Source organism: Diorhabda carinulata, chromosome 9 (genome assembly GCF_026250575.1).
Source record: "Diorhabda carinulata isolate Delta chromosome 9, icDioCari1.1, whole genome shotgun sequence".
Classification (NCBI taxonomy): Eukaryota; Metazoa; Arthropoda; class Insecta; order Coleoptera; family Chrysomelidae; genus Diorhabda; species Diorhabda carinulata.
This window is the reverse complement of record NC_079468.1, coordinates 11,351,284-11,373,577: the sequence shown is the minus strand read 5'-3', so window position 1 is coordinate 11,373,577 and position 22,294 is coordinate 11,351,284. Positions and strand designations below refer to the sequence as shown.

The window sequence follows — 22,294 nt, the reverse complement described above, 5'->3', positions numbered from 1 at the left end:
TAGCTTAGAGCCAGTGATCGGTTGATATAACCCAAGCCTGTGGTGTGATACCCTTACTGGCAGATTTAGAAAAAATTTAAGATATAAGCAAGAGAGAAAAACAAAAGAAGCATGTTTATTTTCAGGGTACCATTGATACTCACTGCCCTCTAAAGGAGCTTTATCACAAAAAAGAGTTTATTAACTCAGTGATGCATGTTGAAAGTTATAAGAAATTATAGCCCAATTATATTTTTCGTCTAGAAGAAATATTTAATTTACTATTAACAAAATGAATTCGTGAACAATCTCAAACTGCATATCACTTTTCATCTGAAAACACTATGTTGTCAATAAAATTTGAATGCGATTGAATTTTTTATTTTATTTTAAGGGCGTTAATAATAAAATATGTTTCATGTTTTTTTGGGGTTTGTGACGAAACAAAAATTCCTATTATTGTTTATTGTACCACTTTTTGAATGCTTTAGACGAGGTTTTCCCATCGTGCAACATACACATCTATTGAAGTCCTTAAATTATTTCCATTACTAAAAAATTTTAACTATTCGTAATATGAAATTGCATAATTAGTTAAAATATAGTTTGCAGAAGTTTGATATAATAGACCAACACATTGTACCTCGTATATAATGATATTTTAATTAATGTTTGTATATTCAGTGATAACGATCAAATAAGAAAAATGTTTTATTGTTTATTCAATAATAATAAAAATGAAAAAATGTATTGAGAGGGTTAATTTACTATGACACACAACCGGATATGTGGATTATAAATGGACAAAATCGTATTACAGAGTTAAGAACTCCAAAGAGGATTATCTTATGAATTATGGAGGAAAGAAAGTATTATGAATCAGTAAATATTTGTGACAGCCACAATAGTGATGTCCAAATTATACATACTCTATTTGAGATATGAGAGATATTTTTTATTCACAAATATAGAGTTAAAAAAACTTTGGTGATAATTCAGCTCGTATTTAAGAATGTTTACACATATTATTTTGAGAAAGAGTATTTATTAGATGCTTAATTAATCAAAATGAAAGAATATGAAACCCAAATGTTATGACAAGAAACAGGAATATTTTTACCTAACATGTATTACAACTTCAAGCATCCCAATGACCGCTCTAATAAGGGCGGCTAGGAAGTTTCCAATAAAAAGTACTAGTATGCAATTTTATCAGTGTTATCAATTTATCAATTTAAAAGAAAAGTTAGTGGAAAGCTGCTTGCTTGCAGATATATTCCCAAAAATTAAACTCAGTGTAATTCCTAAATTTCGCAAGTTGGGGTATCCTGTATCGTAATCCAATTTCCTTTCTTTTTCGGTAAAAATATCTATTTTTAAAACACACAACTCAAGTCGAAGATTTGATGTACTTAATTTGAATTCTTCTAGAATATCGTCGACGTCTTTTATCTGAAGTAAACTTTTAACTTAATCAAAATCTATAGGTACATAACAAAACTCGCTCTGCAGAAAGGATGAGTTGATGGATAAATCTGATGTACAAGGTATTGTGAAAAATATTAGTTTCAATAGAAAATGTAATATGAAAAAGTTATAATAATCATCTTTGCTTTAATGCTGGTAACTTTTACGTGTTAACAAAAGCTATTTCAACTACAATTTTCAAAATTCCAAACGGTATAATATAGGAGTCCCATATAAATCACAAGACTAGTATCTTTACGCTTTATTGAAAGATCATTAAGCTTGATCTGAAGCTAGTTATGGAATGGCAGGAATAAATAGGAGTTAACATAAAACTTTATAGTGAGATAATATTCACGATTGCTGTGAAATTAACCGACTCGAATAGATACAATCGATGATTTCTAAAAAGTTTACTATCAAAATAGTTTTAAACCTAAATTTAGAAATTATTATGTTTTATAAATTAACGAAAGTAAAATATATTCTTCAAAAGTAAATGTTGTCAAATTTCAAACAAATGGAAACTAACGGAATATAACCCTGATTATACATATTATATATAGAATATTTCAAAATATTATAGAAAAAATTTTCTCAATTACTTGGTATTTATTTAGATATTTGTAATTTTATCTGTTTTCATTTGAATTTTTTTCTTAATGTTATTATAATGAAATTTTTATTTTCCACACTTTCTGTGTTAAATTTGGTTTTATTTTCTTTAACAACAAATAATGTACATCTGTTTGAGTAAATATTAGTCCAGTCATCAACGGTTGATGGCTAGCAATTCTTTCGGACAAGAGATTATGAAATTCAGCAGGAAGTAACAAAAATTTCAAGATTCAAAAGTTATATTTTTCAAATATGTGTTTTTAAGCTGATAGTGACTGTCACCCTTTTTCGGAGATGTAAATTGATAATTACATTGAACCTGAGAAATCCATAAATGAATCAATTCTAAGCATAAAAATTTTTATATGCATATTTTTTATGAAGTCATAATTTTATTTAGCTATTCACGATTGAACCTTAATAGTTTTCGACCAAAGATACATGTTTTGGGACTTTTTTTAATAAAAACTGAAAAACCATTCATTCTACGTAAAAATCATAATTTATAGAAGCTTTTTTAAATAGCTAGATTAGGTGCAGATAGCATATATCGTGCATATTTAGCGTTTGATGAAGAGGGTTATATAACTTTAATTCCAAATTTGAATACAAAACAATGTCCCAAAAAATTGCGAGGTAATACGCTATTTTTACTGTTGGTTAGTGGACTATATGAACAGAGTTCAAAGACTGTTTTATATAGCATTAAATTAACATTAATAGTATTTTTCCAAGTAACTATTACGAATCAAAGTTGTATTAATATTAAATTTTGTACAAGGTTTGTTAAAAATTCTTAAATTCGCGAAAAATTATATAGACTATAGCATTATTAATAAGATTGGTTAACAAAACGATTTTCGAATTAATAAAATTGTAATAAGGCATTCATTGGACAATGGTGTATTCATTTATTCTTATCCAGAACTTTATTCATTCATAAGCCAAGTAAAAGAAATTCAAAGCATTAAGAACAACAGTTGTTAGCATTACACTATTTAATAGAAACTCTTGTGAGTGTTTATTTATTCATAATTAACTAGCTTTTACCCGTGGCTTCACTCGCATCGAATCCATTAAATAAGTATCAGAAATCATTATAATAGAAAAGAACGAACTCTGTAGCTATATTAGAACCTGAAATATAGATCTTTGAATGTAGAAAAATTGCCAAAAACCTACAAAAATCCATATCTCCACATTGAATGTCCGCGCCTAGCTTCTCTCCAACTCAACCGATTTAAGTGTTCAAAAACTCAAAAAAAAAGAAGGTGTTTCAGCGAGTGTTCTTAAACCAAAACGAACTCTGTAGCTATATTAGAACCTGAGATATAGATCTTTGAATGTAGAAAAATTGCCAAAAACCTACAAAAATCTATAACTCCACATTGAATGTCCGCGTCTAGCTCCTCTCCAACTTAACCGATTTAAGTGTTTAAAAACTCAAAATAAAGAAGGTGTTTCAGCGAGTGTTCTTAAACCAAAACGAAGTCTCTATCTTGAATAGAACCTGAGATATTGAGGATAGAACGTGTGTATGTGAAAAACTCCCATAAGTAATGTACAGGGGGAAATCACATTTGAGTATAACTTGAGAATGGTGAAAATTAGATGAAATCCGATGGTTGATGGCTGATCTGTGCATCAATACCTTTCAATGACAAAAAAATTGAGCAAATCGGTTGAGTAGAACGCCTGAACGGACTCGGAATGGAAATCATCAATTTTTTTAATATATAAGATTCCTTTCACTCTCTGTTTGGCTACTAGATCCATTCAAACTAATACTTTATCCGCACAATTTTCAGTTGAGAACTCCATTTAGCGAAATCACATTTATATATTTTTTCCTTGAAATACTATAATTTTTTAATAATGGGAAGAAGAATTAATAAACAATCGCTACTTAGCCGGAAAAAATACTGTTAAAGCAAAAGCATGGTTATAAACGTATTATGATAACTTTTGTTAAGAAAAATCAACCATCATTGACTGGTAACCGGAGTTCAAATGTTTAAACCTTTAAAAGATGATTCTCAACGAGTTATACTGTGGTGGTTATTAACCACGAAGGTCATAAAAAGCAAATATGAACTAAATAAACTAAAACAAAGGACAAGGTTAATAGAAATCAAAATTTCATTCGTAATATTGTTAAATATCTAAAAGGTAGTTCTTGTATACTTATGAATTTATGTAAACTTAAATATAAAACACATTCAATATAATTAATCAAAGCGCGAATTGTTTACTATAAGTCTCAGATAGAGACCATAAAAAATATATATACAGAGTTATGAAGTCATATAAGATATAGTAAGTGGTTATATAGTTCTATTTAGTTGTATATGGTTGATCCAGAATATGTCGTTAATTTTCTAACCTGTATTCCCAATTGGGAATGAAAAATGTGAAATTTGGTGAAATAGGATTTCAAAAAACTGTTCTTATACTTGGCTTCCACTTTTCTTCATAATGGATCAAAAACAATAACGAATTGAAGATTCAGATCACTGGTTGGATTTTTTAGGCAAAATAAAACCAACCATACAAATAATATTGTATAACTAAATCAATCTAGTTAACATATAATACACATGTAAATCTGTTATTAATATCAAATCAATACGAAAATGTCGGTGCTTTAAAATTGTTTTTAATTTTTTTTATATACAGTACGTAACAAGAGTTGTAAGTATATTACTTACTGGTTAGAATTTTTCTATACATACGTGATATGGTACTTACAACTCTAGATAGGTACTATATCATTTCTACGATTAGCTGTTAAATATTCTACATATCTTTAAAAACAAACCGCAGAAAATTATTTTCACTAAATATACCTAAATTCATTCAACCATCAATATTTTTCATCTCGTTTAATCAACAGAGCTATTTACCTTTTACGTAATACCACGAACTTTGCTTTGTGGTGAATCATTGTCCTAAAACAAAGCCCACTTAGTCGTTGCCCTTTCCTTTTAGGCCATATTTCTCTATTATAATATGAAGTGGCGAGAGTGAATATATTCAGGACGGCCACATAATTCATGTTTTTAATCAAGCGTAAGTGTGAATAAGTGTTTACTCTACCGGTCCTATTATTATACAAAGATAACCGAAAAGTTCCTTATACAGTGCATTCACATAGCACAGATATTTTAAGTTTTTAAATAGTTTTATTTTGTTTATTTATTTTTTTGGGTCGAATTTAATAGTCGAAATTTTGCTCTGTTCCTGTTGACAAAATGATCTGATCTAGGGTATACATCTTTAGTTTAGATGAAAATAAAATTAAATATATTCAATAAAATTGTTGATTTAATATGGTCGGTATTGAATCTTTCTATTTCCACTTTACACTTTATTTTAAATGTGAATTATCAAAATTACGGATAAAATAAAAGTCAAAATTAGTGCAAAACACAACAATTCATAAATTTTAGAAATTCACCTTGTGTAAATTATTGGATGGATTTCATTTTAGTTATGATATTTGGGCATTAGTCAAAGTTTTGTAGTGAGGAAAGCATTTAATATCAAATGAAAACTAAACAACTATATAGATTTTATTCGCAGACCATATTATTCAAATGAACAATTGTGATGTTTCTGGAAGAAGTTAATTGGGGATAAGTTTTTGTAATGTTCTGAAGTTTTTGCAAAGCAATTCGCGCGGTAAAACAATTGATATCCTAAGTGAAGTGATAAATACTCAAATGTTAGTAGTGCTGTATTTAGTGTGATAAGTGTAAAAATAACTTTTACAATTTTATCGACGAATTTTACTTGACGGACGTTACGATATATAAGTTAGTTAAAATGCAGTACAAATCTTAAAAATGTGACATTTTCGAAAACTTTGGGAAGTTTTACTTTGTATTAGTTCACATAACTAATGATTAAAGGGGCTTTACTTTCCATCTTTCCGCAAAATAAATTATGTAATTTTTAAACTCACAAAACGCGTCATTAAGTGGAGCATTTGTGAACATTTTTCCTTTATACTGGGATTAAGAGGTAGAGAAATTTGTCATAAATGATTCCTGAATATATTAAATAAAATATGGCGTGTTTTCGCACTTCCCCTGGTCTCGTCAAAGTTTGTTTTTAAACTTAAACTTAAAGAACTAGATATAGGTAAATATGAAAGCTTCTTATAAAAAATTGAAAGATTGGATTAGTGAATCTATATATATGTAGATTTAAAGAAAAATCGAAACGTCAAAATTATCTTTCTTTTAATAGAACATTTAGATGCATTTATATACATATACATATATATATATATATATATATATATATATATATATATATATATATATATATATATATATGGGTAAAGTTAAATAAAATGAGTTTTTTTAAGTTTGGGTACTATATAAAATTGGTATTATATTTCGATAATAAATATATATACATATATATAGATAAGACTTGGTCCAGATTATTTAAGTCTAACTAAACAGGAATTATAGCGATGTTTATTGAAATAAGTATTATTGTATTAAAAATTTTTGTATACTATTAAATTTAACATAACTGTTTATATTAGTTTCAAGTTAGTTTTTAAGGTGAACAAGCATGGCTAAGAAAGTCATGCCATGCTTTTTTCGCGTTTCCAGGCTGACGAACAGGAAACTGGTTTTCCTCTGTCGGATTATTTTGTGATTTGTATTACTCTGTAATGTAATGTACTTTTACTATGGCCAATAAATATATAAATAAATAAAAGCACGTTAACCTTCATTAACCCTACCTGGCATAACTTAAAATCAAAATCTCCTGTTGATTGAACCAACAAAAGTGTTAAAAAGCAAATGTAGGCTACTATCTTTTGTTTCTAGAAAACCAAATTTGAATATTATTGTAATGTGTGTCTTATTAACTGGTTTGACGTTAGTTATAATTACTCCTAAAAAATGTTAATGTGCGTTTTGTAATAATCATGGTTAAATAGAATAACATTGACAAAGATCTGTAACCTTCTTCATAATTTAGATTTATTATTAAAACTCAACCTTCATGGTATGATAATATTGTCATAAAAATAAATATTTGAAACAGGCAATTTTCAGAATACTTCTAAAAAATTAAATTGATATAATATTTCACATTCATATTATTGAAAATCAGAAATATTTTGGGCCAGGCCTCAAATGATTTATTTTGTTTAAAATAAAATAGAAAAATACTTTTTCCACCATATCCAATCTTTAATTTCTGAACCAGAGATTTGGATTTGCCACGAAATATAAATAGTAAACTATTTTTTTTGCAAATTTCGGGTGGTTGGTAGAATCAACATAAGGTTTCTGTTTATTATTGTCTTACAATTTCCTGTAGTTCATTTGCTTAGGAGTTTTTGATTTGTTTTCCCGTACATAATTGAAAGACTTTTCAATTGTTGATGGTTATATTATATTTGAAATTCCCGTTTCGAAATATAAGAACAGAAAGTGTCTTTTTTTTAAACTTGACTAATCTTTAGAATCCGACCAAAAAGCTGTGATTTTGACAAATGATTGGTGGATGGTTGTCAAAGTTAATTTTTGTTACAAATATGTTATAAAATATAATTTGCAGATTCGTAAGCAATGCTGAACAAACTACTTTCATGATTAAATGTCTTGAGTATTCGATGGCAACAATTATCAAACATCTACACATTTTATGAGGAAAGCTGGTGAAATTGTAGACACAATTTTATTTTTTGATTTTTTTTAAATCAATAAATTTAATTTACAATAGTTGTTTGCCAATAGTTATATATTTTACAATAATAATAATAATATAAAAATAAATGATAAGTATCGCCTTTAGCTCGTTTTCAATGAATATAAGGAATAAATAATTTTTTCCTTTATTAGTATCATAGATATTGTTTATCTCATATGATATGACTTAAGATTTTTACAATACTTTGGCCATATTTAGAAATGAATCATCTGAAAATGAATTATATAAATATTAAGATTAGGAAAAAAATTGTTTCAAAAATAAAATATGGCCCACAAATCATAACCTAGGCGAACTTTGTTATTGTCTATATATTAATATACTTCAATGTAGATAATTTATGTATGACATGCATTAGGTCATATAATATTATTGAAATTGGATTTTTTTTCTAATTTTGTACATGTGAAAAAAATTTTTCCCTTATACAACAAACAATTATTGTTATTATTAGATTATTACTATTTCGGAATTGGGATGATATGAAATATTGAAAAGAAATGAATTTAAAAACAAAGAAACGAATTCATTAAATATTTCAGGAAATGATTCTCTTTGCACTTTATCCTGAGTTACAACGTATTGTACAATGAAACCTACTTGATCATCATTAATTTTTAAAATAGGCATTAGGCATTAGTTCCACTCGCATACATATTGCTTGAACGTTTGGCTATGAAAAAGATCCGTTCACGTTGGATTCCCCATAATTTGACAATCACTACAAATAAGCTGGTGTCGATTGGTGCCCAGAAAAGATGAATAAAATCCATTGTGGTGCATCAAAAGACGTCTATAAGATCGTGACAGGAGACGAATCATGGATATATGCATATGAACCCGAAACTATACAACAATCGATTGTAAGGTTCTTTCCAGATAAGACATATCGAACAAAAGTTGTTCGCACACGAAGCACCAGAATTGTTAGAAAAAATCAGGGAAATCAATTGCAGAAGACGAATTCTCCACCACGACAATTCTCCCACAATCAGTTCAAACAAAAAAGTTCTTTATAAGTCAAGACATCGAATTGATGGGTTATCCGCCTTACAGTTCTTGATTGACACCCAATGATTTCTTCTTATTTCCGTAGATCAAAAATAAATTTCGACATCAATGTTTTTTTACACCCGAAGAAGCGGTTGATGCGTTCAAATCACCTGTTTTGGAAGTACCTTATTCGAAATGGAAAAAATGCTTCGACAATTGGTTGAAACGAATGCTAAAGTGTATTGATCTTAATGGAGAACATTTTGAAAAACAATAATGCCGTATCCAATTATAAATATTTGTTCTTATTGGTTTATCTCAAAACTTAAGTAGGAGCACTCGTATTTATACAACTGAACTATATCCAAATATATTCAACGTTTTTTAAACAGAAAATAATGTTCTACAAAATAGAATAAATTATACCATAATCAGAAGTTCCTCAGTACGCTAACTAAACTGTGTGTTTGTTTATAACATGAATTTAAATAGAGTTTATGTGTTAATATGTACTATGCTTCCAATTAGGAGTAAGGAAATTTATAAAATAAACAGAATTTTCGTTTTACTTAATAATACTAAATTTGAGAATACTCAACATTTGAATTCAGAACTAGAACGACTATGTTTAAATATTTAATAAGAACAAATTGTTATTCATTTATGAAACGACACTAAACTTGAAATATACTAGAATAGAATTACATGAAGAAAAAATGAAATGTTGAGATTATAAAAATAAAACATCTGAAAGATAATACGGCCATGTTATATTGAAAAATTTATTTCTCGAATAGAAATCAGTGTACTTTCCATAATACACTTTTTTAAATACACCAAGATTTGTAAAAAGTGAATCAACAATATAATTTTTTAAAAACTCTTTGAATTATGCCCACTATACGCTTTTTGAGTTGAATACTGTTATAAATAAGAACTCAAAATCGTATTATTCTTTTGAGTTTTAGTCATTAAAATTCTGCACCTTTCTCAGTCATAAGAATAAACTGGTTGTTTTAGGCTATTTTAGTATCTATAACTAAGTTAATAAAAACCATAAAATGACTCAAGTTAAACTTGCTATTGAAATAAAACATTCAATAAAATTAATATTCATTTAAATGAAATATTTCCAATAATACTGTTAAGCACTAGTTCCGGATCATACAAAAATAGTTCCCACCACTGTGCTGTGTTTTTTTTTTCAAAGTTCTGCACGTTAATAGCTTTTAATTTAATTTTCGAGGCCTCAGAATGCGGTGTGGAAAATAACATTTTATGGTGAGGGTGTGAAAATTATTGTTCTGAATACAGCATCGGGTTCGATTTGACCAAAAATGTAATGCTTTGATGATTTAGAATAGAGCATTATTTTTTACGCGAAGTTTAGGGTTAAAGGGGCAGAAGAACGAGGGTATTCACGTGCAGAGTGATTAATTCTGGTGTGATGTAGAGTACTGCCAGAGTACCGTCGAACTAATGACAATTTCCTGACCCTCAGAACTCTCGAATTCATTTCTCAAGTATATTCCTGGACTTTAGATTAGTTTAGGCGTTGGGTTTTTGGAGAGAGATCGGTGGCATTCAATGACATTCTGGCAACTCTCTATCTCTATATCACACAAGAATTGATCACTACCAGGTACAGTCTTTAGGACTATCATTCTCACACCCTCACCATAAACGTGATTTTCTAGATCCCTTATGTATAACAATATTGTACATGAAATTAATTTTAATTCATTAGATGATGTAAGTAATGGGGTAGCCTATAAATGGAACATATTATACGTGTAAATCAAGAGGAAGAACAATTGGTGTATATGTTGATATTACTTGCGGTTTGTTGTATCTCAGATAGGCCAGGCACGATATCAGTATCAAGTATTTTTCTAACTCTCTTCTTACAGAATAAATCATATCATGAATTTTATTTCTTTTGTTTTGTTTTGTTCTAAATATATTCTAATTATTCTGAATCATAATTTACTATGAGTAAACTTAAAAATATATTGATGTTTTAGGTTATCAAAGTTTTGTAGCAGTTGTTTTAGTTATTGGCTGTTCTTGTTAGTGTAGTTAAACTAAAACATAATGCTCGAGAATAATAATTTTGTTCTTAATGTCATAAATATTTTTATCTTTTGAATGTATGCAACATCACTAGACAGATAAGTCTGTAATGCATATAGCTTATGCATTACACAAAGCATTTCATATAAAGGTTAAGTATATTTTTATTTCAGATAATTGTGGAGGCAACCTGTATCATAAGTTTTGTTTCGTACAATATATTTCAATCTTTAATTTATAATCTGCAAAATAACATAATAAATCAGATAAAGAAGCAGAAATGCTTGTTCTCAAGTGAAAAAGAATATACTGTAATGCAAAAAAATCGGCTCATCAATGTGAATTCAGTTTCATATCCTGTGTATTAATAATATGGACTTAATATTATATTTATTCATTTTATTAAACTTTTATGAGAAAAAGTTATAAGTTTACTCCGATAATCCACCTCAGTATTTAAATTGGTTAGTATTTTGTGTTAATAGGAGACAGTATTTATGAAGTAATTTGGGTATTGGGTCGGCCCTTATTAATTTGAAGATTTCTAGTCTAGATAGTAGAGTTATTCTATACCCATTAAAGGTCTTAAAAGAAATATCATTGGCGTTTTGTTAAAATTTTCGGTCTCGTCTGTATCTTGAAACTTGTCGTATTCTATGTAATTGATAGATGTAAAACTGCGGAAGATAATCCATCTTATCCATGCTTCTGTGTTATTGCAAATAAAGCTAGGATATCAAAAACATCCACAGACTAGGAATTGAATTCAAGATATGAAGCTTCTTTTTTATTCAATGTCGACCAATTAGTAGAATATGTGGAAGTTTATCAAGTGACAATAATTAAGTTTATTCTCATGTTACCTCATATCCCATAAAATGCTCCTAAATAGTTTGAATATGCAGAACGATTTTTAAAGGCTACAAACAATTTCTATTCTTTTAAATGAGGACTCACTGTATAGTATATGAATTCATGTTCCTTGTACTACTTCAATGATGTGAACCATATGCGGGTACTCAAATAAAAAAGGTTATCAAAACACCCTGTATTATTCTGTTTGAAAGAGATAAGAGGGATATTACTTTATTTCCCATACAAAGAGCGAGATACTTGAAAAACAAACAAGAACACTTAAAAAACAAGACCAGTTTCCATCTGATGTCTATCGTTGTAAATATATGCAATCTGCTTTTTATTCGTATTAAAATTTCAGTAGTACTCACATCAGAGCAAACCATTAGAAAAAAGATACAACAAATTTATTGTTTAACTACGCTAAATTTATAGTACATTCAATGAATGGATTTCCGTAAATATATTTAAGCTTTTATATGAAATTAGGTAATTTTAACTTCGACATGTTTAATTCAGGAAACATCGGATTGGATAATTCAACATAAATTTACACGCAGTATTTATAGAATACAAGAATTTCAATTTAAACACTTAAATCAATTTACTTCCAAATCTGTAAGTATAAATTTTAATAGAACGTCGCCATACATTATAATAAACTTCACTGTTTTATTGGAATGCAATGTAAGATGAGGGCTGGTTAATATGAAATTGTTACAGTCGTTTTCAAATACAAACAACTCGGAACATATTTCCCGAGGCTAATATCACCTCGATTGCATTTTGTGAAATTATTACGGAAAATATAGTCATCAACAACCTTTTTTTCGGAAAAAACCATTGTTTACGTAGGAATTCACGTTTTCAATACATCGTAAACACAATCTGTCCATGGCAAGATAGTGATAAAAGTAAACAGCTGGATAATCCTGTACAGATGCAATATCTCTCAAAAATTAACGTTTGGATGATAATTTTATCGAAGTACATCATAGATTCTTTCTAGATTAATTTAGTATTTAATAGAAAACCAACATTTGGAACTTCTACTAATAATAATAAAATCATTCCTTAAGTGGTGCAATAAGTGGCTCGATATGACTTTGAGAGAGCTACAATTCTCAACCAAAAAAATATTCACATTGTGGGTTGTTGGAGCACTTAGGATAATATTCTGTTAAATATTATTTTACATATTTATTTTAATAATCAACTTTACGACATTAGGAAAAAAGATATAACAATTTTGTTCAAGTGGATTTATTTTTTAAATATCTGGTCGTAAATAATATTTTCAATTCAATAATTTAACGTTTAAAATTCTCATTTTCGAGGATTCTACACATTTCTCCTTGCTCCTTGTAGTGTAATCATAGACTAATATGAGAATACAATGTTTTATTATAATTTATTGTGACGCTCAAAATTCACAAGGGTAGTTAAAAAAATTTACAACAAAATTCCAATGTTCCATAATTTTTTTTTGAATACAATATATCTTTTTTATATTGTGAAAATTGGTGTAATGTACAACAAAACCTTCAGTTTTACAGTATAAGCTTTGGAGTTTACCAATAACTTATGTTTGGATATAATTTCTACACTATGTATTGTAATACAGTGAAATTTCAGTGATTTGTTATGTATGTCAAGTTTTTCGGAAATTATAGCTTTGTTCGCGGGTCAAATTTCGAATCAGTTTAGGGACCGATCGCATGCACACTTTAAAAATTGTCGAACAGGTTTAGGTTAGGTTAGATTGGGTTAACCTGATCTGTATAGGTGACTGTTTCGTTTATTTTGAGTTATTCATTTTACTTCTATGGTAACCTATGATTAAATCTTATGACTGCTTATTGAAAATAGCAACTAGTGTCCTCGAATTTTGGCTTTTCTACATAAAAATAGCTTATTATAATGCGTAAAAACTGCGTGTTGGTAAATCGTTCTGCTCAATGATAATTATTAAAAAAGCAGAAAGTTATAAATTACCGTAATGAAAAATAAAAGGTTTTTGCGAGTTGAGTTTGAAACTTGAAATTTTCGCAAAAAACGGAAGATATATCTGATCCAGGATCATAGTTTCCGATCAGCTTTAATGTTACACAAGCGGCTTTTGCCTAATTAATAACATTCCTTAATTTTACAGAAATATGTAAATTTCAATTTCCCAATCTAATTATTGATGAAAACTAATACGATAATAAAGGTTTAGGAGAAACAGGAGTCACAATACATTCCACAGAAAACTGTCATGGCATTTTCAATATAATGGTGTGTTTATCATTTTATTAAAAACCTTCAAAATGATGTCCTTAGGATAGTTTGGTAGATAATATGTATCCAAATTTCAAAATAATATAAAAATAGAAATGTACTTTTAACGAACACTACAGTGTATAAAGTGAGGTTAATCGGTAGAAAAGGTGAACTGAAGACGGACACCAAACTCTGGTTCACCAAGAATATCATAATATCGATAATCACGTATGCCTCGAAATCACGGGGACATAAATGTGAGACGAAAGGAAGAAATCACAAGCCCAACCAAAAATAGCGATAAAACAAGCGTTGAATGTTCTTTGGACCTTTTGCATCTAAGGAATATATGTCGAAAATGGACCACAAAAAGTATTGGATACAATGGACGCCGGGAAAGAAAAGCTATTCGAAGAGCTGGAAACATCCGGAAATAATTTTATCGATAGATAAGTTAGGTTGGTAAAAAAATTCAAAAAACACAATACAAAAAATGCACCAAATAACGGATATTCAGAAAAAAAGTGAAAAATCCGTACCTCATAAGCAATTGCAGAGTTAGGGGACATCGGGGACAGCTATAGAGAAGAAGGACCATTTGGATTAACGAAATCTTCCACAGAACTAAGTAGAGAGAAAAAGGTGATGCAAAATACGAGAAGGTGTCGCAATGACAGAAGGTGGAGAAATGTACATCCATGGATTTTGTTCGTGGGTGCCAGCTCACTATACAGAATATAATAACAGATATATAGTTCTGGGATATTTTGGTCTTTTTAATTTCAGTGTAAATAACGAAACGAAATAGTGAACACAATTGGGTCTTATTACAGAATCTGGGAAATACAGAGAAATATCCTTCGTATAATCAGAAAGTCAGTAAGCGGTAGTTGATCAGACCGAACATTTATTTATAGTAAAAATATATTTTTTGATTTCATTGATAAAAACTTGTTTTTATGAGCCTAAAAAAATTACTTCTTATGGAAATGTATTATATTTTGGAAGGTACCAATACGATACTTTCTACATGTGAATTTTCATTACCAATAATAAATGCGATGACATCAACAAAGAGATCTCTGACCCCAGTATCAGTAGCACACGTGCCACCATAATTTAATATTCCAATTTTAAGAGGGCCCCCTCTTGATGTACTTTGATGGTCTTCTCGCCGCGGGTAATCAAACGTATTAAAAGATGTAGCAGTCATATCACGGGACTTCTTCATTCGTTTAATAAAGCTTTTTAAAATGGGGATAAGAAAAATGGAATTTACTGTTGAAAGGTTCCTTTTATAAAAACAAAAGTGAAATTCATAACTGCTTTTTTTATATTATTTCAAATTCCACTATTTCTAATAGAAATAACAAATTTGATTTTCAATTTTATATAATCAAAATTATATAGAATCTCAAAATCATTAAATTGTGTGCACGCAGATGCATTCATGGACGTTTCTCATGAATTGAAAGTTTTTGAAATATTGTGTAATGAGACTAGGCACGATCATTTACGACCGTAAGTTTGAGCAGTTGAATTGAATTAACGACGAGAGGTCGGGACGGCCAAATACTGCGACAATCAGCGATACCATCGAAAAAGTTCCAAATAGTTCCGGACGATTGTCGAATTAGGATTAGAGAGATAGAAGAGGCTATCGGCATAGCAAAAGAGCAAATTTGCCATAAACAGATTGACTTAAGCGCATTCGAATGACGCGGTACAAGCAAAATGTCCGTCAACTGTAGATGAAACCTGGATCCATGTGTATACTCCTGAAACGGAAAAACAGTGGTTTGCAAAGCGCGAAGTTGCTCCGAAAAGAGCAAAGGCGGTTTCAATAAAGGCGAATTATGTTCATCGATTATTTTCAAAAAGGTGGATTAAGTATCATTACTTGATAACGCAAAGGGAGAAATTGAGGAAAGCAACTATTTTTGAAGAAAAAAAGTACTTTGCAATCAAGATAAAGTACCTTCACACACTTCGGTGATCGCATGGTTTAAATTTACGAATTGCTTTAATCACCAAATCTATTTCACAACCTTAAAGTTTCTGTTGCGTCATCGCATGTGTAAACAACTATTATGAGGAGAGAAACTATAACTATTATTTGGAAGGGTTACAAAATCTAGAGCAAAGCTGGATTAAGTGTATAGACTTAAAATGAGGCTTTTTTAAAAATAAAAATTATTGGTTTTTGAGAAACTTTTCAGGCAACACTCGTTTTTATATATTCGCTTTCAAGCAATATTTTGGGTTATTATTCTATTATTAGTCGGTATATCAATATTTTATGGTTTTTTACAAATTTACTTTTCATACTATTTCTTTAGTTTATTGAATAAATTAGGTGGTAATAGTCTTGTAATTAACTATTTTTTTCATACACAATCTTATTATATCCATCCAATATACCAGATTTCGGTAGTTTTGTTCGCAATTTAGAGTCAGTAAGTACCTTGTAAAATATTAGGCAACTGAAGATATCTTTGTTTGAATCCATTTGTCACATAAACTTGACTTATTATTGTCCCCATAACCGATAATCACTAAAATTTCAATTCGGAAAATCTTGAGGACTATTCGAAAACTATAACCCGGGTTCAGGGAGATTACCAGCTTATTGCACATCCTAACTCAGAACGAGATTAAGTTCAATGGAAATTTCAGATTTAAAACATGATATACAAAAACTTTTGATTTTTGTTACTTTTCATATGTTAATTTTTTCATGACATTTATTTAGTTGTATAATAATTCTTTTAATAATTGTTATTTAGCAGTTATCAACGAAATTACAATACTAATAAGTTTTTTAAATGCTGATTTGCCAAAAATTATAAAATCCGCAATCCTCTATAATCTATCAATGACTGCTCATGAGAATTAATTGTAAATAGCCATTTAATGGGGATACATAACTTTTAAAGTTTGAAAAATCAAAGACAAATGAAACAACCCGTCAGCTAATCGCATTTACCTACCGATCTAACAGAGTAGAAAGGACCATAACATATAACAACGACCCGTTTACGAACAATAATGAACGTGCTCCGGGTTAGTTCCCGAACATTCAGATCATGATCGGATTTATCCTATCATAGTTTCCGAAAAGTCCTTTAGTTGAATCTACTTATGAAATTTTCAACTTCAGCAAATAAAAAACTGACAGATGTTTACTTATTGCCTTATATAGACAGTTTTTAGTTATTTGTAATGAAAAATTTTAAGGAAACAATATTCCTTGATCGTAATAGTATATATTGGTAATATTTATTTTAGTTACTTTATTCAATGCAATGAGACTTAATTCAGAAATAACTGTATTTATTAAGCTGAATCAAAAAAACTTTTTCTTAAATTTTAATCCGTGGCTAATTATTAATCTCTTGTTAATCTTGACCTTGTTTTGAACATACTGTTTACATTACCACTACACCAACACTCACAAATATACTGTCTGATGCGCATTTCGATAATCATGTTATTGTCTTCGGAGACGTTATCGAAACATGCATCAGATAGTGTAATTGTGAGTGTTGATATAGTGTTAGTGTACAGTGTGTTCAGTATGAATATCACCAACGGTTCCCAAATATCTAATGAGATAGTTAATTGAAATTAGGTTGTTAAAGAGCTTCTAAAAATAAGAGAAAACACAAATTAAAAATAGAGTATGGAAACTACCATGTAACCAAGTTTTGTTTGAGAAGCGCCTTTTTGTATTTATTAAATGACCTTTATCAGATTTTCTTATAATTTTTTAATATAAGAACACAAAAAATTTTATTCCATATGTGGTTAACACAGTAAAGAAACATATGTGAATCCAATCACGGAAACTATATGTTATTCCTTCTCCTAATTTCATAACATATGCATAGATAACAGGACAGATAACTTGGTTTCATCAATTATATCACTTAATGAATTTCAAATATAAACCTTTCTAACATCTCAAAAGCTATTACTTCATTTACTTACTCGCATTTGTTAAGATTTTTTGAATCTACCTAGCTATGGTATTGCAATTTAAATAATGTTATGAACTCGTCTCCGACATGAAGCCGGCCTGGCCTGTCCGGTTATAATGGAATTCTGAGATTTGGTGAAATCACGGTCCGTTTGATGTTTTTTTATCATAGCAGGCGATTTGTTTACATTGTTTCTTTTGAACTTATTTTTAGGAAGGTCTATTTATTTGTTTGTTTTGTTTTTTTTTTCTAGAATTTTAGAAAACTTCGTTTTGGGATATATATAAACGAGTTTGTGTAGCGCAGTTAGTTTAATTTGTACTAAATAGTGAACAGAACGAAATAGAAAGAAACCGAAGACTTTGAATAAGTTATAGTTGGTTGAGTATTAGTGATGAGTCAATTAGAAAAACTTGAAGAGCAGATACCAGCCCCCAACAAACGCCAAGAATCAAACACGATTCGTGGTACATCTTATACTTGGTAATCGAAAATTAATTCAAAGATCAATCCATCTACCACGATGTGTGGAAAACGCGTCAAAGCTTCCGCGACCATGCGTGGAAGCCAACGTGAATAAACTGGCTATGATCAAGATAGCGGTAACCAGTTGGATTGGCGGGACGGACTAACCATAGACAGAGTAAGTCTACTTTCATGTGACATATATAACATACAAGTGTGGTAAACAATCGGAAATAGCATTGTGGTGAAAACATTCAATATTTTCAATCTCTCTGATATAAACTTTCATAATTGTCTCATGAAAAGCCCTGTATACTATTTCTATTAACTGGTTTTATTTTGGCAAGTATAATGAAAAGGTAAAACATACATTGAAAAGTTATATTTTTAATACTGTCCTGCAATTAATTTCAATAGTCTGTCAAGTGAATCGAGTCTTCTTAAAAAGTTTACAACCTGAAATTCTCAACAACATTTAAAATTTCGTCGATTACATTGTCTGCCTTCATTCATATTTATTACCACAGGAGAATACCTGTATGGGAGGTTCTAAAATGTACTGAATCCCATTAAAATGCTTAATGGCCCTGTCATCCCCAATACCATGCCACAGACAAGTCACTTTTAAAAAATTCTTATATTATCATGATGGTTTATATAGGCTGTAATCTTGTTGGATGAGATGACAGGAATAACATACGAAAATTGAGTTGTGAGTTTTAACAAAGCCATTAAAGTTTGAACCGATGTATGATGTGATTGAAATGTTTTTTAGTTGAATAGGAAATTAGTAAAGAATAAAATTACTATCATTAGAGTAACAAGCCTCTATGGGAAATTTTGCTAGCATATGAAGTATACGACATTGGACGTAGACAGGTGTCACAAATCGTATATTATTTTAACACTCCTACATGTTCTAAACACTTCATTCGCTACTTCTGTGTGCAACCAATTCATCAACATTCCCCAGACTCAACTAGAAGGGTAGCAGACGATTTTCGTATTGAAGGATCTGCAATGGACATTGAACTGCCTGTTATAATTGCAAGATAATTTCCTGTTTCAATGTGCATGGTACCTTACTTCAGATGTCAGCATATTGATAGGAAATGTAAGTTAATATGTAAGCATTTTTGGTTGGTTCGATCCATCCGGGTCGACGGCTTATTATTATTATAACTATGATCGTTGTCCAGTACAGACATGTAACGTTATCAATATACGTGTGAGAGATTTTTGAACTTCCATTATTCTAGCGAATAGCTAGATCATGTCCCCCTTTTTACCCTAACGGACACATTCTTCACATGGCGATCCTGCCAGCCCAAAATAAATTAAAATGTTGAGTGGAAAGTGGCTAAATGTGCAAGTAAAGTGATAGCAGAAATGGGATCATCGCAATCAAAAGAAGAGGTAATTATAGCACAAAGCGGTAATAGCGGAGGCTATATCTATATTATTTCATAATTATTAATAACGTTCTTGAATCATTAATTTTAAGTTAGTTGGCTAATTTCCCAAATTTGACAAGCTCCTGAAGTCGCAAATTCAACAACAACATTGGCATCCAAAAAATTCGTCCATTACGTTATTTAATGAATCGCTAATATCTGTAATCGTATTCGAACAATCGAATAATCTTTGGTATTATTGGATTGTAAGACACTTTTCATAATTAAATAATACAATCACAAAATTGATAACTCTTGATGAACCAGTTTCGAAACAGTAACACTGTCTTTGGCAATATAAATCTTGAATACACGGTGTCATAAAATGTTCACGATTTATCTGATTTTTAGTTTCGCTAGTTCCAGTGCAGTTAAAGTTAGAGTTAAAGAAACTATGTCGATAACATCAGATTTCTTGAATTTTGACATAAAACATAACAGAAAATAGCAACACATCAAAAAATCATGTTAAATGGTAGAACATATGAAACTACTCTCAAGATAATCCAGGGGTACCGACTTTACTCCACTATTAGGAAAGAATATGCCACTGGATTGGATGAGTTTTCACAATTTTATCTTGCATATATAGATGCAAGCACTAACGGCACAGGCTAAGCAACGAATTTACAAAACAGCACTTTGAAATTTACTAGTTAACCGAACATATTTTATATCACACTACAGTTTAAATTATTACTGTTGCAACACATGAATAACACTGTGGAAATATTTTGGGTTCCTTCTAGTACTGGTCCTCAAGGTAACGAAGAAGCTCACCGCCACGTACGATAAGCAGTAATTAGTGAGAGCAGACGATAGTGCACAACGATACGAAGCACTACTCAACTTTAAGCTTATTAATAGTTACTTAATTACTAAAAGTGATTTCCGAAAGTGTGAATTATGGAAGATACAACTCACCGTAAAATACTTAACCGACTGCCCAAAATTTCAACAATGAATTAACATAATATCAAAACTCCAACCCACTTATATAATCCAGTCGATCATTACGGCATTAGTAGCTGCGACCTGCTTGCATCCAAAGCCAGAGATTCACCATTTATTTTGAATCATTATCTACTTATCGTTGAAAGATCTTTATAAATTTAGGAAAATTAAAAATGGACAGTAATGATGATGTTCAGGTGTGTGGGATACTACCAGAGTTAATACATTTTATCCTTATTTTATTGCCAAATAAATCCTAAACAAAATATTAATATACAAACGTGTCATGGATTATTGCCAAGAAAAAAGACAACCCAATTTATCTGCAAAGTTAAAGGAATCTACATCATGGTCAAATTAGTTGTTCACTTGGATACAATTATTATCTAAAATGTGTACGAACCGATTCTGATGACGTAGATCCTCCTCAGAAATTTTGTTGCACTATTTCCTGTCCAGAAATGTTCTTGTGGAGCAAAACTGAGTTATATTGGTGTTTGGAATTGCGATGGATATTAAAAAAGTTTCAGGTTTCAGAAAAACATATTTGCCACCCATAACCCATAACTCAGAGTAAAGGGTTATCTGAAAAGTGAACCTGAAGATAAAGCGCATGCGTTGAGAGATTCTCATCAAAATTTCATTTAATATTTGTTTTTGAAAGGCAATTCGCTAACGCAAATGGAAAAGGAGCTAGTCTCTGTGTCAGCCGCGTCATCATTAGAAACGTAAAAGTTTAAGCATGTACGAGCTCTTCGGAACAGTTCACAGCGAAAAAGTTCTCCAAATGTGACCATACCACCGTAGATTTAATGTTAAAGAGATAGAAGAGGCTATCAAAAGAATTAATTGGCCATAAACTGAATGAAGAATTATGCATGCATAAGCTATCCTCGCTTTGGCTACCGCATTTGCTCATTTTGGGCCATAAGAGTATTTGATATTTCCCATGCTTTATTAACGCGATTTAAGAAAATGAGTCGTATTATTTGCGTCGATTCATACAAAGGGTGAGCCTACATCTAAAAAAACATTAATGGTTACAACGGCTGTAAAAGTGATGGCGACCGTTTTTGAGACAATGCACCTTCTCAAACTTGGTGTGATCGCCATCGAACTGCACTTTGAATTGGTTGACCACCCATCGTATTCACCAGATCTATACCAGTGTATAGACTTGGAAGTATATTATATTAAAAAATGTTTGTGGATCAAAATATCACATTTCCTTTTTAGGCCGGAAACTTATTAAACAATCCTTGTATAATAATTGTTAAATCAGAATAAACTGATAATAAAAATTAAAATAGAATGTGGAATTAAAAATTACAGCTTCATCATGTATTGGTGAAATGGCGATAAATTCTAACTTTGCTGTTAGTTAAAAATATTTCATTTAAAAAATATTCTCAATTTTTTTATTGAGAATTGTTTGCTTAAAATGCGATTCTG

General features: G+C 30.0%; 1 protein-coding gene across 3 annotated transcripts in view; it reads right to left on the bottom strand.

Annotated features, from left to right (window-relative positions):
- LOC130898264 (protein spinster) overlaps positions 1-22,294 on the bottom strand; it is a 170,540-nt gene that overhangs the window by 41,853 nt on the left and 106,393 nt on the right. The gene's annotated exons all lie outside the window — the stretch shown is intronic.